The sequence below is a fragment of the Protopterus annectens genome, chromosome 3.part1 (assembly GCF_019279795.1).
Source record: "Protopterus annectens isolate FY-2018-M chromosome 3.part1, PAN1.0, whole genome shotgun sequence".
Classification (NCBI taxonomy): domain Eukaryota; kingdom Metazoa; phylum Chordata; order Ceratodontiformes; family Protopteridae; genus Protopterus; species Protopterus annectens.
Window position 1 is genome coordinate 858,146,904 of NC_056732.1, and position 17,586 is coordinate 858,164,489.

Consider the following 17,586-nt stretch of genomic DNA (forward strand, 5'->3'; position numbering starts at 1 on the left):
GCAACTCACGAAGCATCAGAGACCATTCAGGTGCAATTAACCATAGGCAAAACTGCTCTACAGTTTGTAGCATGTTACAGGCCACCCTCTCAAACTCAGGAACCCCACACAGCCTTCCTGAATACACTGGAGAGTATAAATGTCTCTCCAAACACCATCATATTGGGTGACTTCAACTACCCAAACATAGACTGGGAACATTACTCAAGCCCCAATACCCTAGCCCAAAGGTTCCTGGAGTTCATAAACTCAAATGCTATGGAACACCTTGTCACCATTCCCACAAGAGGTGAAAATATACTAGACCTGATCATCACAAACATGGGGACAAAATGCTCCACACCGGAAGTATATCCCTCATTGGTGAGATCAGACCATAAACTAATCTCACTGGAGATCCACATCCCACCCCCACCCCCAACAAAAAAGACCACAGTGAAGAACTTCTCAAAAGCCAACTTCACACTACTTAAGACTGGTGTGGTATCCTTCAAGGCCCCTGAGCCATTGGAAACCACAACCCACACTGCTGAATCCCTTACAAATGCTTTCTACGAGCACCTCCAGGATTGCATGAATCAAGCAATCCCAAATAAAATCAAGACCCTTTCCACCAAAGGCAAGCGCCCGATCTGGTGGACCCCAGCCATAAACAAAATTTACAACAAGAGGAGAAAGCTACTACAAGATAGAGCAAAATCCCTAAAAGGGAAGACATCTCTGATCAATACTAGTAAAAAACTACGATCACGCATAAAATCATCTAAGGCCAACTTTGAGAGAAAAATCGCCAAGGACTCAAAAGACAATCATAAGGCCTTCTTTAGCTATGTTAGAAATCTGGGTGGAATCTCCCAGATATGCTCAGAATTAGTCCAAAATGATACAAAAATCACTGAACCCACAGACATTCCAAACATACTGGCAGACAGGTTCAGTGAAAATTTCTCCCCTCTCTCCCCCCAAAAGGAGAAATATCTATCCCAGCAGAGTGTAGCCTCCCAATCATCTCAAATGCCCAGGTGAGAGCTGCTCTCTCTAAAGCTAAAAACACAGCATCAATGGGACCGGATGGTGTCCCCGGCTGTGTGCTACATGAACTCAATGAGGAACTAAACCCACACATAAGGCTGCTGTTTAATCTTAGCCTTACCACAGGATACGTACCCAAAGAGTGGCGTACGGCAACTGTGGTCCCACTCCACAAAGACGGTGCTTCTACGGACACCTGGTAATTACCACCCCATAAGCTTAACAAGCCTGATCTGCAAAGCTATGGAGAGGATCATAATGGAACTCATAAATAAAGACATAGGGGACCTACAGACATTGGATCCTACCCAATTCGGCTTTGTCAAGGGCAGATCATGCCTCTTGAACTTGGTCGACTTTTTTGAAACAGTCACCAAGGCCATTGATGAGGGTAAGGCAGTTCACACAGCCTACCTTGACCTTGCAAAAGCTTTCGACACAATACCCCACTCGGGTTTCATAGAAAAGCTCACCAGCTTAAATGTAAACCCATATGTCACAAGATGGGTGGCAAACTGGCTCAAGGACAGAACCCACAGGGTTAGAGTTGCTGGTGCCATGTCAGACTCCAAGCCGGTCACAAGTGGTGTCCCACAGGGCTCAGTCCTGGGCCCCCTCTTGTTCAGCATCTACTTTTCAGAAGTGCAGGCAAACATAGGAGGATTGTGGCTGACAAAGTTTGCAGATGACTGCAAACTGGGCGCCATAGTTGAAAATCCATCAGACACAGATATCCTTCAGAGAGGTCTCATAGAAATGGATAACTGGTGCCAGAGCCATGGCCTTAAGCTAAACATCAAAAAATGTATAGTCATAGCCTTTGGTAAAAACAAGGTAACCCCAAGTTACCACATAGGTGGCAATCCATTAAGCACAGAAGAGGTTATCAGGGACCTGGGGATCCAAGTTGACAGTAACCTTTCTTTTGACACTCACATTGCCAAAGTGGTTAGGAGGACCTTCTACATTGCCCACCTGATTATGAAGGGATTCACATCCAGATCAAGGGAGGTCATTGTTCCCCTGTACTCTTCACTTATCAGACCAATGATTGAGTACAATGCCCCATTCGGAATGTATCTTACCCGACACCTGCAGCAATTGGAAAGACCCCAAAAGTTCCTCACCAAAAGGATAAAGGGGCTCAAAAATATGCCATATGCTGCCTGACTGAAGAAGCTCCAGCTCTATTCAGTCGCATACCGTCTGCTCAGAGGTGACCTGTGCCTGACATACAAGGCCATGTCCAACCCGGAATTAATGGACATGCTCCACCTCAAAAAATCCAAATCCACCAGAGCCACAAGAGCAAGAAACCTAAACCTCAACACGGATATAAACAGGACATGCTGGAGGGACAGATTCATCACCCAGAGACTCCCTATGCTGTGGAACAGAATCCCGGTCCATGTGAGACAGAGCACCTCGCTGGCTCTGTTCAAGAGGAATCTTGACCAGTGGATGGGAGATCGTAGGTTTACCCCGGGGATCATCTCTGTATCACTGCTGGACAGAGGCACGGCAAACTAATGGGTATAGTATTCTTCAACCTAAGGGGTGGTGAAAGCCACACAACTCTGGCTAGGCTTATAAATGCCCTAGGGCAGATAGCCTAGTATGAACCTATGAACCTATAAATATATGTCCTATGCAGCCCGACTGAAAAAACTCTGGCTATACTCAGTGGCATATTGCTTACTCAGAGGTGATCTCTGCCTGACTTACAAAGCCATGTCCAACTCAGAATTGATGGACATGCTCCACCTAAAGAAATCCAAGTCACTGCAAGCCACATGCTCTAGTGAGCTAAACCTCACCACAACAATAAATAGAACATGCTGGAGGGATAGATTCCTGTCACAGAGACTCCCCATGCTTTGGAACAAAATTCTAAACTACATTAGCAGAGCCCCTCACTAACACTCTTCAAGAGAAACCTTGATGAGTGGATGGGTAACAGAAAATACACCTCCGGGATCACTTCATTGGCTCTGCTTGACAGAGGATCAGTTAATTAATGGGGCGGCGAAAACCGACACACTCTGGCTAGGCTTATAAATGCCCTCAGGCAGATAGCCTAGTATCTACCTATGAACCTATGAACCTATTATGATTACACTGGACAAGAATAGTTGTGCATAACTATGATTGTTAACTTTAATGAGTAGAACACAATTTTCTGCATGTAATCTAATATTACTAATACAGATACCCATCAAATACACTTAAAACACAGACTCACATAAACATTTGTGCTTACTGCATACATATATGATAATGTAGGTGTTAAGGTGTGGAGTATATTACTTACAGTAGGCATCTGGTAGCTGGCGTTAGACATCTGAAACCCTCTGGAAAAAATCCTCTGTGTCCCTATGATGTTGATCATCATCATAGCAGTGGTGGACCTGTATGTCGGTCCAGTAGATTCCATTTCATCCATTGTGCTCCCTCTCAATCTGGTTCCAGATATCGATCTTCACAAAGTTCCTGGGGCATGCTTTCATCCTCTTCTCATGTCCTGCATAGACAGTGAGTATCTGTGTTACCTCCTCATCTGAGCAGTTTGGCATCCAGACTTAAGCCTACTTTTGGTCAACATGCTTGATGTTCTTCTTGAAGTCTTCTTTAAAAGGCTTTCCAAAAAAATTCAGTTCATAGGTGACAATGATATGATAAGTATCTTTATCAATGCTACATTTTAAACTTGGTGCATATAGGATTTTTTAGATTATTGGAGGGAACTGAGCATGTATTACAGATATTCCTGTTTATTAATACCTATTGGATAGCTGTACCAAGCTATTGGTTAATGCACCAACTTAATTGTATGTTCACTAATGGGATTCCAGAACACTGAATGTTAAAGAACCTCATTATGGTGCAAAAGATTGTGTGTGTTTGTGTGTGTGTGTGTGTGTGTGTGTGTGTGTGTGTGTGTGTGTGTGTGTGTGTGTGTGTGTGTGTGTGTGTGTGTGTGTGTGTTTTTCTAACCACAGTTTGGGGTATTGCCGAAATAGGGCTAGCTTGTAAAAGTTTAGCTGTTTGCTGTGATGGAATGCAGTGCTATTATTACATACTTATGTTCACACTATTCTTGTACACAACTGAAGCACGTTTTCATGCATATGTTGCTTGAAATTCTCTGCATTACAATCTTTCAGTTACATAAAGGAGGGGAGTAGACTTCCACAATGTGCATGTGTTTGTGTACACATCCATCAGTAGCAAGAATGTTTCAACATATGCAGTTACATGGCTATAAACAAACCAGTCCTGAGGAAATACAGATAGGGACAGAATCAACATATATCCATAGCTGATGCAGAATAACCTGTAATGTCCGAAGAATGTTTGCATTGACCTGTGATTTAAAGGGTGTTCCACAAGTCATGTGTTCAGTGACTGACTTATGGATAGTCTCTGATGTTGAGTCATACAGTAGCAGTTGTGATTACATTCGAGAAGATATAGGCAAGGCTATGATGGCTTTACATTCACACTGTTTCTTGTGGTGATATATAGTCATGAGTGCATAACAGGTCATTTTCAAATACTTTTATTTTACTGCCTTGTCTCTGTATAAATATTAGTAGTTGTGTTGTGTACCCTATGATGATGGTCACATTTGTAATGCTGTCTGTCACTGACTGATAATATCTGAGATGCATCCTACATTCAGGAAGTAGAGCTGTTAGTTGTGGCTGGATGTGCATGCAACTGTAGCAACGCCACAGTTATACTAATGGAGTTGTAACACATTGGTTATGTGTTTGGCCCTTACTTGTTATTATATCTCTTGGCAAAGGTTCAAATCCCACTTCTTCATATATGACCTGTACAAACTTGTTGAAAGAATTGATAGCTGTGCACATGTATGCTGATGATTTTAGGGCATCAGCTCTTCAAAGATACTTTTCTTATTCATTCTGATTAACTGTACATGACAGTGATATGCATGACATGGATTGTTTTGCAAAGCTATGGACTGCAATTGAAAGGTGAGCCATTCATTGGACATATGCTTTTAACATTGTCTTGTCAGTATGTGAGCGCCTATAGAAATTCTAAGATTTGCATATCACTCTGTCTTCCAAATGTTGAACCACAATAGGAGAGATGATTTCCCACACAGGTAAAATGAGATAATAATAGAGGGTTGGCTCCAGCATGGTCCTAACCTGCATGGGACCAATGTTTAATACTGTGTGGAGCAATCAAGTGTGGAAAGATGTGATACATATTATAAATGCTGTGGGTGTTCACAAGAGATCTAGGGAGGCTATCAGATAATGTATCTCTGACACAGCCAACAGACTCCACCACAGTGCGGGTGAGGAATGCCATTGGAGGTTGGTCACCGCTGCCTCCCTGGATGAGAAAACAATGTTCCTAACCTCCCATCATTCTACCTGCCAAGATTGTTGGATACCCAGAGAGGTAAAACGGCAGGCATTCCAGGATGTACAGGTATGTCCAATATCCACAAACACTGCAGCATATGCAAGTTCTCATTGAAGGATATTATTTTACAATTCTCACTGTATTGTTGTATTTGTGTTACAGCAGCAGAACTGTGCCACGACCATGAAAGCACACCTGGTGTAAATGCACAAGATAAGTGTTATAGCATGTTATCTTAACAACACAGTACATACATAGCACTGTCAACAACATATGTGATGTATTTTTCCATTGCACAGACCCATTAACATCTGGACAACAGCAATGTATGTCAAGTAAGTGCCACCATATCCTGTTAGTTTGTTCTATAGTTGTGTGCTTCTGCCTTTTGTTATGACTGCAAAGTATACTCACATGTTGTTGTTTGTGTTTCATTTTAACCTGCAGATACATCATTGCATCATGCACAGACATACCTGGGATAGTTGATCATACCATTGCTGTAGTGCAGCACTGTTTATCACACCTGTGATCAATGATATTGATGTTGGCTTATTCCCTACACAGGTACGGTTGCATGATGAGTGCACCATTTGTCATGTGTCTCCATATCCTGGTAGTGCTGTCCATAGTTGTTTTCTGCCTCTGTCTATTGTTGTGAATGAGGATTAGCCATTAAGAAAATGCAAACAAAGTTAGAGAGGGAAGGGTGATTGACTAGCAGCACTGTTAGTCCGAGCACTCCCTTTTACACCTTCACCCAGTTCCATTTAATCAGCCTGATATCTCAACAGTCAGCCATTGCTTTCCTAACATTACATCCATGGCTTGTAAAAAAGCAGTTCTACAGCCTGCCTGTGTATGTCATCATTTATTTAAACATTATAGTAACTGGTATAAAGAAAAGGTCTGCTGTTACATCACATAGAGTGTGCACTGGTGTCAAACGCTCTGGTTTTAGGTTCCCCTTTGTTTTTCAATGTTCTTTATCAATGATGTTTCTCTTTTTGGGGTTGTATTTTCTGTACATATTACTGCTCCTGTATTTTATTTTATAAATAACTTATTTGTATGGCGTTTATGCACTAACCTGTGGCATATACAGATCGCATTCCACTGTAGTTGATATATTTTTGATTGTTCACAGTCTCGTCATTATATCCTGTTATTTTAGCCACTCATTTTATCCATTCCTTTATCAGTGTAACTGTGCCCCTCCCACTTTTGTTGGTCCAACCTGATGTTATTACTATTGGAATGGAAAAGGTGCTAATTCCAAACCTGTCGGTTTAAATGTCCTGGCGTCCCTGGCACTAGTGTGCATGCTATGTAAGTTACCATTATTGTACTGCTGTATAGGGTGCTACTTATATGTAGGATATTAATTACCAGGCTGTATATGGTGTTTTATGTAGCTATTCAATGTTATTGCTCTATTTAACAAGTGATTTAAGTTAAATGTCTTGTAATACTTGATAATGTCATGTATTCAGACATATCTGATTGTATGCGGTTATAGAAAATGTTATCTTCTGTAATTAAAATTTACTAGACATGTCTGTTTGATAATTTCCTTGATTTAGCACAGTTTCTATAATAGTTCTACTGCAGTTTTAGTATTATTTGTACATTTATGTTTTATTTTTTTTTATTTTCCTCTTCTCCTGTTAACAGCTTATGTTTTTATTTTCTTTCTAGTTAGTCCGAACACTCCTTCTTATACCTTCACCTGGCTCCATTTAATCAGCCTGTTATCTCAACAGTCAGTCATTGCTTTCCTAACATTAAATCCATGGCTTGTAAAAAAGCAATTCTACAGCCTTCCTGTGTATGTCATCACATATTTAAACATTATAATAACTGGTATAAAGAAAAAATGAATTGTTACATCTCATAGAGTGTGCGCTGGTGTCAAACACTATGATTTTATGCTCACCTTTGTTTTTCAATGTCCTTTTTAAATTACCTCTGCCTTTTTCGGCTTGTATTTTCTGTACATATTACTGCTCCTATATTTTATCTTCTAGATAACTTATTTGTATTGCATTTATGCACTAACCTATGGCATATCCAGATCGCATTTCACTGCTGTTGATAGATTTTGTGATTGTTCATGGTCTTGTAGTTTCTGCCCGCTCCCTGCCCCCTATTTTCACCCACCCCCATTATCTCTGGCTTTATATCCTCTTTGCCACACCTGCTTACAAATCATCCTATCATATCTGTCTCCACCCACTTTCACTTAATACAGGTTCCCCTTTTTTCACTTCTAACCTTTTCCCCTCCCAATTACAGTGCATACATTATTTACCTTCATAAGCTAATCCCGCTTCTGGATATTTCCATTTACTTCCTATATCTTACTTACCATCTTTTATTCAGTCATTCACTATAGTTATACATCCTATAGCTTCACTATCACATCAAACATGACTACTGATAATGTTGTTGTGTCTTTCGGCTTATCCCGGTTAGGGGTTGCCACAGTGGAATGCCGGTCCGCTAATGTTTGGTAGTGGATTTTTATGTGCCGAGTTACCAGCCCTGCCGCACAACCTTCAACGAAGGCATGCCTATTCACGCATGCCTCCATGCAGAAGACACTCTTGCTGAGAATCGAATGGGACAACATCTTGCTGTGAATCAACAACGCTACCACAGCACCACTACCATAGGTAAACATGACTACTGATAATAAACCCCCTAATACAAACAGAACTAAGTCTTTTCTGCTGTCGAATAGAGTAACTAACCAACTACTTCTTTTTATAGCCACTCTTATTCTATTAATATTTGCTTCTTGCATAACCTCCTACCATTCTGTCCCCAACATTCCTTCCCTCTTCCACACAACCTCATACTCCCATCAACCACCATCCAGTCTAACAAATTTTTCCATATGTAGTTCTATTTTTAATAACTCAGCATTAAATCAAGCAATGATTCCTCTATGTTCTTATCCCAACTTACCAAGTTTATCCCAGACAAATGATAAAAATGTACACAAGTTCCTAAAATTAGTGTTATACATAGCCTCACAGCTAACCCTTAGTGGGGACATACATCCAAACTCAGGCCCAGCTAGTATATCTGTCAACTCAGTCTCACAAAATTGTACAGTCTAAAAATGGACAGACTCCTATCATTCCTAACAGAGATAAAACAGATATTCTAATAATAAATATTAATACAAGGAGTGTAAACAACAAATTCCATGATTTACATGGAAGTCTATCCCTTTATTCCCCGGATATTATACTTCTCATTGAAACCTGGCTAAATCCTTAAATACTTCCCCCAAGTTATAACATCATATGTACTGACAGAATAAATAAAAGAGATGGTGGCATAGCCTTACTCTTCAAAAATCATCTTTCACTCTAAACAGTAGATGAAAAATTTACAAACCTAATTAACGCTGAAGCAGTATTTGTCAAACTGAATGTTAACTCCAGGAAACATATACACATAATAGGCATCTACATCCCACCAGGAGACAATATCCAGATACTTGAAAACTTTTTTCAATGGTGTAACAGTACCCTACCCCAGGAAACACTGATTATGGGTGACATCAACATGAACTGGTTAGACTGTAACTCCCCTAATCCCAAAAAATGTATTAACCTACATGGAGTCACTCAGCTTATTCAAGCACACACTAGAATTAATAAACCATCTATGAAACACTCCACTCTAGACTGGATACTAACAAACAGACCAACCCTTTATCCCCATTCCAGTATCTCCCAGATACTCTTAGTGATCATTTTTGGCCATACTTAATCAGGAAGCATGTAAACCCAAATAAACTACCCTCACATTTGCAAATATGAAATAAAAAAAAACACCTAAACCCCAATAAACTTATAGATATACTTAAACAGAGCAATTGGACACCTTTGAAATACCTACCACTACAGGATGATATTATTTCAATTCCACCTTCCTCTGCATATTAAACTCTCTAGCCTCCAGTAGATTTATACGTGTCAAATCTAATCATGCCCCATGGTTAAAAAAGGGAACATTAGCACTCCTCGAAGTCAGAGATAAAGCAAGGATTCACTGGACTAAAACAAAGTCCCAATCTGCTCTTCAGTCCTACAAGAAACTTAGAAATAAAACAAAGAGACAGATTAAACAAGACAAGATAAACTACTACTCAGAAATCCAAACCAAGCACCATAGAAACTCACAAAAATTCTGGTCTACAATAAATAGTATTCTTCAACCAGGCTAAATCAGTACTATCCCACCCACCGCCAAAAATATCTCATAAAACATTGCGCCTCAGTTTAATGAAGTACAGGCCAACACTAAGGGACTCTGGCTAACAAAGTAAGCAGATGACTGCAAACTGGGAGCCATTATTGAATCCCCAAATGATGTGGATACTCTACAAAAGGGCCTTACAGAAACAGATGCTTGGTGCCAGAGCCTTGGGCTCAAGCTCAATGCCAAGAAATGTATAGTTATCCACTTTGGGAAAAAACATGTTCCCATGAATTACCATATAGGTGGCAGTACACTAAACACTGAAAGTGTGATAAGAGACTTAGGGACACAGGTGGACAGTGGTCTCACCTTCGATAACCACATCACCACAACAGTCAGGAAATCCTTTGATGTGGCACACCTCATCACTAAGGGCTTTTCATCCAGAAAAAAGGAGGTCATTGTCCCACTGTATTCATCCCTCATTAGACCCATTATAGAATACAACACCCCATTTGGTATGTACCTCTCAAGACATCTGCAACAACTGTAAAGGCCGCAGAAATACCTCACTAAAAGAATCACAGGACTAAAGCAGATGCCCTACACTGACCGCCTTACAAAACTACAGCTATACTCTGTCGCATATCATCTACTCAGAGGCAATCTCTGCTTAACATACAAGGTCATGTCAAACCCAGAGCTGCTGGACATGCTACACTTAAAGAAATCCCAATCTCTCAGAGCCACACCCTCCAGGGATCTAAACCTTGTCATCGCAATAAGCAAAACATGCTGGAGGGATAGGTTCCTGACCCAGAGACTCCCCAGACTCTGGAATAGATTGCCCATACATGTCAAGCAGAGTGCCTCTTTGGCCCTCTTCAAAAGGAACCTTGACAATTGGATGGGAGAAAGGAAATTCACCCCGGGGATCACGTCAATTGCCCTGCTAGACAGGGGTCCAGGGAAGTAAATAGTGTGGGAAGAAATAGCCAGGGAATTGTTATGGCTAGGCTTGTATAGGCCCTAGGGCTGAAAGCCTAGTACCAACCTATGAACCTATGAACCTGTGAACCTATGAACCTATAATAAATACTTTACTGAAACCATTGTAGCACTATCCAAAAACAAACTTCCCCTTCTTTCAAAACCACAGCTACCTCTCCCATTACTAGCCCAAACTTCACCCTACAACCTATAGCAACAAATACTATAAAAAATTACTGAAGAGGATAAAACCCACAACTCTAGCAGCAGACAATCTTCCTGCTGAATACCTAAATATAGCAGCAGATCGCATAGCCTACCCTATATTCTAGAGAGGGTCATTCATATGCAAGTTACTAATTATCTCACTACTAATAGTCTCTTAACCAGCTCCCAACACGGGTTTCAATCATTCCATAGTATAACTACTGCACTAATGTCATTTACTAATAGTGCCAATAGTCACAGGAATAATAATAAATTTGTATCTGCTATCTTTCTAGACCTATCAAAAGCCTTTGATATAGTTTCACATACAAATTACATTTTCTTCAGTAACTCTACCATTGCTTGGCTCCAAGACTACCTAACTGGACGCCAGCAAGCAGTCTCTTAGCAACAGTCCTTATCCCCCCTTTTACCTGTCACCCTTGGAGTTCCTGAAGGCCCTATCTTAGGACCACTTATTATTTCAGTATTTACCAATAACCTCCACTTGTCAATCTCCCAGGCCTCCCTTATACAATATGCAGATGACTCAACAGTAATATGTTCTGCTCCCTCACTACCTGAACTTCTGACTCTAACTCAAAAAGCCTTTACCTCAGTAGAATCATGGCTCACTAATGATCAACTAATCTTAAACCCCAATAAAACCAAACTTTTTGCATAACAACCTAATAATGCTGTTTTCCCCAGTTCCACATTTCACATCTTCTCACTAAATAACATCAGCAGATTTCCATCCTTTCACACCAAACTTCTGGGAACGCAAACTTAAATTCGATATGCATATTTCCTAAACTATATAAAAGTACATAAAAATCTCAGTACACTTAAACACTATTTAATAAAGAATACCAGGATTGCCATTGCCCATACCCATCTAATTTCCACCCTGCTGTATGCAGCTCCCATTCTAACAAACCTAAAGAAATCAGAGATACAAAAACTTGAATCCTGTTGCAATAAAATTGTCAGATATGCCATGAACTACCACCCCACCATTGTATTGCTCTTAAACAACTTAAATGGCTAGAATTTCCCTATTTCCTACAGTACATTCAGTTAACTATGGCCCATAACATTCTCTTAAACCCTGAAAAAATACCCACCCTAAAAACGCTACTACAACCGTATGCCATTAACAGATCATTATGCTCCACCAATAAACACCATATCCAAATGAATGTCTCCAAAATCAGGCAGGTGATTCCCTCTTCTCAAATCACATAGGAAAAGTTTGGAATATACTACCCACAAATATTATTACCTCCACATCCCCAGCTCAGTTTAAAACTACTCTAAAAACTCATCTTCTCTCCAGGTGGTTGTGTCCCTGTTAACCCCTGATGAATTCTGTAATAAATATCCGAGGCCTGTTACTATTTCAGCTTAACCAAAAGTCCCTTTACTTTCTCTGCCTCCACTGACTATTCTTAGCATTTATAGTATCTATATTTTCTTCTCTATCTTATTCTTAAGACCAATCAATCAATACTTCATCATGATTTTTATTGTTACTTGAGTATTGTACTGCTGTTATTTTTTCAGTATTTATTGTATTTTTTCTATGCAGAGCTTTTCTTCGCAGGCCTTTGCTGAAAAAGGTCATGTGTCCAGTCAGACTATCCCAGTAAACAAATGTAAAATAAATACATAAATAAATAATAATCACATAGTTCTTTTTTTATTTGCCATTTTATAATATAGGATCCACTTTATATCAGATGATACACTCCCCAGTCAAGGAGAATGCACCCGGTAAGGTAGTCAGAACAGTTGGTACAGTTCACTGTTGATAATTACATCATGTGCCCTTCATGACTAATGTGGTCTTGTTCACCTGCACAGGACATCTATAATCAGAATGTCTCCATCACACATCTGGTATTTGTATATATTATTTGCTGTGTGTTATACTCAGATGAAATGCTACATGATGCCTTGTATGTGCTCATTACTGAGTTGTGTATGTTTATCTTTTTTACATGAAAATGTCATTTCAACCCTCACCACTGGCAGTGGAGTCAGAGGTGGACATGTTAGGCAGGTTTTATATCTATCAAATGTTATTGTTTTGCAACTGACATAATGTATCTCTGTTAGATATGGTCCTGGAACCACTCATTGCCACATTGATTTGGTAAGGTCAGATAATTATTAGGACTGTTCTTATATAGTTGTCTGAATGTCACTACTATGCTGCATTATTTAGCTTCTGTGACTGTATATGACTTGTCATCTATCTCTTTTTGCTACACATCCACTACCCGACTCTCCCAGTAGTCTGCTCACTGATCCTGAGGTGGGATGTGATTTGACTACATCTGATGGTAAAGTCAATAGCATACAGGCTACTGCCTTGGGTTCATTGTCTGGCCTAGAAGGGACAGAAATGGTGTTCATGGTGTTGAATCCTATAGGGAGTATAATGCTGCTGGCCATTCTGTTGATGTGGGGATATCAGATCATGAAAACATTGACCTGCTGTCCCATATACAGTCTGATAATGATGCTGAATCTTCCCACGACTGACTGATACTGTCCATCATACTACATGTCGAAGTGCAGCTTATGTGCATGGACACATGTATGAGTGTGCCCACCTCCTATTATTGCCAAATGAACATTCACAGTGATGTCATGGGTCAGAGCTGCCCCCACTTGCCTATGTCTCTGATCATATAGCACACTAGCTGCATATGCTCCATTAAAGCCAGGAGTGCAAACATGGAGAGGTCATGGCACCACTGGCTGAGTGGCATGACAGTCTGGTATCTGTTGCACACTCTGATGAAAGCATTGTGATGGTGGTGTTAGAGCAGTGCCATAGCATGAACTGGGTGTTATGTACCCTAGCTGTACTAAGCAGATTACTTTTAGAAGGGAGAGGCAGACCCCCTAAAAACAGACCCACTCATGACCCTCGGACATCAATGTTTGTGTTGCAATGTGCATGCATATCTACTATTGTTCAATCAGTTGTGAGTCCAGCAGTCATGTCCAGACAGACACATCACACTATTGCTCCTACCAACATTGTGTCCCACAATGTTAGTGTCACCACTATTAGTTCCTTGGTACATCACCGTGGGACGACTATTTCCAGACATGACATGGGAAAGCAGGACCACAGTGTGAGCCATAAGCATGGGTGTTGCAGACTGAGTTAGAGTTACACTAACAGATGATCCAATGTGTACTTTTCTGTGTAATTCTGACCCTGTGGAATGATAACCACTGGACTGACCATTTATTGATTAGAGGTTGTCATAAGGGGTTACAAGTTGGCATAAGTGGTTAGAGACCGGCATACTTTGTAAGGTGAATCCCTCACAGACAAGACCTGCAGGGTTTGATTCTCAATGAGGGAAATTGGCTAGGCTTATTGGTCCATAAGGGCAGTTAACTTAGCTCTTAACTATGAACCCATGACTAACCAATCTGTAAGTGTTCTTTTCAAATGACTGATGACACAGGGTTTTTCTGGTCATTTCTCTGACCAATGTAACTAGCTTCAAGTTTTAATGTGTAGTTATCTTTGTCATCCAACATTGATTGCTACATTATACATTTCCTTGCTTTCTGTCATTCCTGCATGCACAGGTATGCCTCTGTATGCATGCCTGTGTTATTTATGATTTCAATATGGTACTGCGTTTCCCCTTTATAATCTTGAAATACTGAAATCTCGAATTTCAGTGTCTCGAAACCATAAAGGTGACACTTAAAATCCTGAAACTTCAAAACCGCGAAACACAAAATCGCAAACATGAACACACCATACACCACACAACACACAGAATCCTGCCCACACTACAACAAATCAAACAAAAAAACATACACAAACACAATGACACATACCAACACACCTACACTACATATAAGCAGGAGGGCAAGCCCCGCTCCACCCCCCTACTTATATATACTAACTCCAAGATTGCACCAAACAAGAAAACACAGCAACCTCACCAATACACACTCTACAGTACCCTCGCACACACACACAACAGAAATATACAAACACCACCACTTTCATCACTTAAGCACTCATACTTTCACCTGCCTACTTTAACCTACACATAACACCTCCAAACACACTGACATACACTCAAACACATACCTAAAACCCAACAAAATACCCACTTACCTTACATACCAGCTAAATCCACACACTACACGATACATACTGCACACACTACATACTGCATCAAATACCGGAACACCGTAACCATGAATTCAACATTTCCAGAGTCGCGTTTATAAAGTTTCTGTATTTTCAGAATTCACCTTTATGGTTTTGAGATACAGAAATTTAGGATTTCAGTATTTCAAGATTATAAAGGGGAATGGGTACTGCACGTCTCATCCTCAGCACTCACTGCACATCAATGGATCTGTTCTGATTTTGCATCCCCATGAAGATTTGTAGTTCCCATGTGTGCCTTTCCATATTTCACTGATCACACACACAAACACACACACACACACACACACAGATATATATATATATATATATATATATATATATATATATGGGTTCCCTTCAGAATCTCAAAATCCTGCAACCTCGAAATTCATATGGTTGAGACCATATGATCAAAGTTTCAGAATTTTGAAATTCTGAACGGAGATCTGTATATAGCACAGAATGGGAGATTTCCCTTTTCCTTGTTGTAGTGTGATCTCAGAGTTGGTACATTTAAGTAGCGGGGGTGTGGGGGGTGCAGTGGGGCTTGCCCCCTGCAGAAAACTTTAAATAGTTGTTTTTTTTTTGGGGGGGGGATTTGTTTCAGAATTTCAATATTCTGAAACATCGATCATATGATCTCAACCATATGAGATTTGGTATTTTGGAATTTCGAGATTCTGAAGTGAATCCATTTATATATATATATATATATATATATATATATATATATATATATATGTAGATCTACCTGATAACACTGAAAGCTTGAAACGCTGATGACGAGAAGACTGACACCGGAAGACTGACAATGAAGATGACTGACAGTTGAGAATCCCAACGATGAGAACACCGACATGTCAAACGAGCACTTGTGGGTAAGTATGCAGTAGTGATGGACGTCAGGGTTAGAATGTGGGTAAGGTAAGTGTGCGATAACGACAGTCTGTAGGGTTAGGGGCTGGTTAAGTGAGTTAGGGTTAGGGCACGGGTCAGGTGAGTGTGCGATAATGACAGACGTTAGGGATAGGGGCAGGTTAAGTGAGTTAGGGTTAGGGCGCGGGTTAGGTGAGTGTGTGATAGTGACGGACCTTAGGTTTAGGGTTTGGGTTAAGGTTAGTGTATAGATAGTTGTGTATGTAAGGTTCAGTGTAGGTTTGTAAGGTTTTTGGTGTGCTTGCATTGTGTGTGTGCTTTTTGGACAGGAGATTTGTTTTGTTTGTTGACTGTTGGGATTGTGGTTTGTCGGGTATGTGACGTTTCGTGTTTCTGAACTTTCAGTTTTGTGGTATCGGTGATTTCGTTGTCGGTGTTTTAGTGTGTCGGTGTTGTCAGGTAGACCCACATATATATATATATATATATATATATATATATATATATATATATATATGTGTATATATATATATATATATATATATATATATATATATATACAGCTATGTTGTTGTATCCCCAACATTACTCCATTGTTGTGTTATCACTGTCATTGATGCTCTGCATGATTACATGTATTCTTACCTCTAACTGAGTTATTTTGTAGCAATAACCTGTGCATCAAAGCATTGCCCTCTGTGTGACATTCCATGTCAGGCATGGGAGGTAGGGCTTTTTTTGTTCATATTTTTCCTTTAAGGTGGTCCTTGGGATGTTTGCAATTACTCATGCATGCTGTTTACTTTGTTGTACCACACTGTTACACTTTAGACAATACTATGTCTGATGCATCAGTGTTAGTGTACAGCCCTGCTTTTTGTTTACATTTAGACTTATACATTCCCATAAACTGCATGGGCTTAGCTTTTTTGTGATACTGGTTATTTTATAGCTACCTTCCCATGCTATTTATCTGTATGATGATGTCTTACCTGTACAATGACACCTTCTGTTGTACACACTTTCTCTGTGCCACATAATCTCCTGTGTGGTCCTCTTTGGTGATGTACCTTACAGAGAGACTTCTTGTCATGATGTTTCCTCTCTATATGTCCAGATATGTTCCTTGCTGTGTGTTGTACATATGTTCACATGCTTTTGTTTTGTATGATGTTTGATGCAGTCAACTAATGGTTTCTTTATATTAGTTTTGCTCTGTGCTGGTATTGAACATCACTGTTTAGTCTGTCTACATTTGTATGTATGGCATCCTGAATTAAAGATGTGTGTCAGAGACTACCATTTTGCCTGTGCTAGAACATATGGCAGTATCCACTGCCACCCATGCCTCTTTTGTCTCACCACTGTTTTCTCCTAATCATCCTCTGATAGCTCAGATATATCTGCCATTCTTGGGATAGGTTACCCTCACCTGCAAATGGGAGACCACCATGTTTTGATGTTATCATGTTGTGAAGCATAGCATGCACGGTGACCATCTGTGATGACTTCTCTGGTGTGTATTGTAGTGCACCATTGGATGCGCCCAGACATATAAATCTTGCTTTTAGCATGATTAATGGTGTTTCATGTCATGGTGTGTGTTGTGTTGTATGCATCCTCATCAGTGCTTGATGGGGCTCTGTATGGTGTCA